Source organism: Helianthus annuus, chromosome 9 (assembly GCF_002127325.2).
Source record: "Helianthus annuus cultivar XRQ/B chromosome 9, HanXRQr2.0-SUNRISE, whole genome shotgun sequence".
NCBI lineage: Eukaryota > Viridiplantae > Streptophyta > Magnoliopsida > Asterales > Asteraceae > Helianthus > Helianthus annuus.
Genome location: NC_035441.2, coordinates 54,217,878 through 54,221,090, shown reverse-complemented (window position 1 = coordinate 54,221,090; position 3,213 = coordinate 54,217,878). Strand labels below are relative to the sequence as shown.

The 3,213-nt window shown below is 44.2% G+C and overlaps 1 non-coding gene across 1 annotated transcript; it reads right to left on the bottom strand.

Moving 5' to 3' along the window:
• Positions 1-2,525: 2,525 nt before the first annotated feature.
• On the bottom strand, positions 2,526-2,632 carry LOC118482390. The gene has a single exon (XR_004868430.1). It is a non-coding gene; the product is annotated as a small nucleolar RNA R71 (small nucleolar RNA).
• Positions 2,633-3,213: the final 581 nt, after the last annotated feature.

The following is a 3,213-nucleotide window of genomic DNA, read 5'->3' as shown; positions in this document are numbered from 1 at the left end:
TGGAAAAAGAGTGTTTTTGTCTTTCTTTTGTATTTTCAGGATGAAATGAGCTCAAATTCACAAAAGAAGCAAAAAGACAACTAATTCTAGCATAAATACAAGAAAAGGAATAAAAGTAGACTGCCCGGACCCTCAACGGCATCCTCCAAGGCAAAGAAGAGAAAGCAGAAGACTGAACACGCCCCGTGTCCAGCGGACACGGGGCCGTGCCCAAGAAGCAGCATAAAAGACAAACCTATAGAAGCTTCCATTGCCCACCACGGGGCGGTGTCCAGCGGGCACGGGGGCATGGTGAAAGTACAGCAGCCGCATTAATTGTAATTGCGAATTACAATTAATGAGGAGAGAGAGTGTCAGACGGGCACGGGGGCGTGTCCAGCGGACACGGGGCCGTGCCCAGCCTTCTGTTCAGCCTATAAGTAGGAGTGCTTGGTTTCATTCCATCTCATCCCTTGGCACACCACCTCTCTCACACTTCATCCACCACCCACCACCACCATAACACCATCATCCACCACCATCATCCATTGTCCATCGTAGAGTGTGTGAGTCGTCTCGGGATCCAAGATTGATCGTAAGAGTTCTTGACAAGCAAGGCCATGTTTGCCTAAGTCTCTTACATCACTTGGTGAAGACAAGTGTTTAGTATAATACTTTTTATTTTTAATCTTTTGCACTTTTTATTTGGTTTTGTATTAATGACTTTAATAACTAGTTACTTATGTTGAAGGTGATCTTTCCTTATCGTTTGTCCGTGGTGTCTTGGCGTTATTTTACTGTCTATATAAAATAAAAGATTTTCACCATTCATATCTCCACGGTCTATATGGAGGTATGTTGGCTACCTGGTCGGGGGTTAAGGGAACGGTTTGGTAAGGGTCTTGCCCTTGTTCAGCGTTTAGAGGTCCCGCTTGGGACCTGGGTCAAATTTAGTAGGATCTCCTTCAATGCCCATAGGTATTGGATGGCGGGGATCCAAACTCTTTGACCCCCTCATAAGTTAACTACTATTAATACTATAACCCGGCTATTTAGGACTGTATCCCTGCTGACTCAGACTACTTAGCCGAGGGTAACGTCACCGCCGAAAGCGGGGCCTACCACAATTTGCATTAATAACTTAATTCATTATCTTTAAATAATCCGACCCTTTAGGATTGTATCCTTGCTGACTCAAACTACTGGGTTGAGGGTAACGTCGCCTTCAAAAGAGGGGCCTACTACAATAACTAAGATAATCTCTTAAACAAGTGCAAAAGTGCGAAAATAATCAAAGGTTATACTAATACACGTGTCGGATCCAAGTGATTCATCTTGTCTATCTGTTTTTATTTTATTTTATTTTTCAGCATTTAGTTAGTTTTTATTTTCTTAGATTAAAACATTTTTTCTCACTTTTTGATTTGATTAGACGTTGAGGATAAACCGGTATTAAAAGCTCTTGTGTCCTTGGACGACCTCGGTATCTTACCAACACTATACTACGTCCACGATGGGTGCACTTGCCCATATGTGTGTTTAGTGTTAGTGAATATCGTGTTTTATAAATTTAAAACTTGGCTAAAAGTGTAAAAAGGGGCTTAAATATACATCAAAAATATATTACACTACACACGCATCAAGTTTTTGGCGCCGTTGCCGGGGACACAAGGATTTTAAGAAAGTTAGGAATCAACGGCCTAATCATATTTTTATTTTTCTTTTTAATTTTTAGGATTTTTCTTAGTTTTTCAGCTTCTGCAGAGCTCAGCACGGGGCCGTGCCTGGTCGGACACGGGCCGTGCCCAGCATTGTTACTGGCAGTTTTTGTTTTCCAAGTTACAGAAGGCTGACCACGGGGCCGTGCCGGTGCAACACGGGGCCGTGTCCAACTTCCAGTAACTGGGGATTTGGAAAACAATCACTGAAACTCCGACCACGGGTCGTGTTCGCTCAACACGGGGCCGTGGTGAACCTTCTGACCAACATTCTTTTCTGTTTTTATTGCAGGACTTGGAACCCGACGCCAACCTTACGTAGTGTATGAGCTCCAGTTCCAATAAAGACCTAAAAGAACCACTAGAAGAACCCGAACGCTTTCTCAGAAAAAGGTTGAAAGCCAAAAACCAAGAGAAGGTTTCGGGTGATCCACCTCCAATGGCGGACCAACGTACCCTTATGGATTATCTACGACCCACCGTAGGTAATCTAGGCACCGCTATCAATGCTCCGAATGTCGAAGCTAATAACTTCGAACTCCGGCCGCATTTGATACAAATGCTCCAAAACTCCGCAACCTTCCATGGGCTTGCGGACGAGGATCCCCATCTACATATAACTAATTTCTTGGAAATATGTGATACCTTTCGGATCAATGGAGCATCAAACGACGCCATCCGCCTCCGTATGTTTCCCTTCTCACTAAAAGACCGAGCTAAAGCTTGGCTCAACGCCCTCCCAGCTGGATCGGTAAACACCTGGGATGAACTAGCCCAAAAATTTCTATATAAGTATTTCCCCCCCCCCCCCCCCCCGCTAAAACTGCTAAGTTAATGACTGAAATTAATACATATTCACAAGAGGACGGAGAATCCTTATATGAAACTTGGGAAAGGTTCAAGGAGCTATTACGCAAGTGTCCCCATCACGGCCTCGCAATATGGCAACAAGTATCCACTTTCTATAATGGATTGTTGCCACACACTAGGCAGACACTTGATTCTAGCTCCGGGGGACTTTTAGGTAATCGACGCCCACACGAAATATATAATCAAATTGAGGAAATTGCTCAAACCAATTTTCAATGGCACACCCCCCGGGGAAATAAGTCTATCGCCCCGGGCGCCCATAAGGTCGATGAAAGCACTTCTTTACAAGCCCAAATCGAGGCCCTTTCTTCAAAGATAAAAAAATTGGAAATGACAAAAACAGTCACGGTTATGGCTTGTGAAGGGTGTGGTGGGTCACATGAAAATTGGAGTTGCATGAAAGAAACAGACGATCAACAAGAAATGGTAAACTACATTGATAATAGACCTAGGCCGTCGGGTCCCCCAGCGGGAACTTACAACCAAGGATGGCGAAACCACCCAAACCTTGGTTGGAGGGAACCCGGCAATAGTAGTAACCAACAAACCCAACGAACAAACTTTCAGCAACCAAGAAATGAGTCACAAAATTTCACTCAACAACAAAGTGGACGAGAAAGGCTCGAAGATACTGTATCTCGCCTCG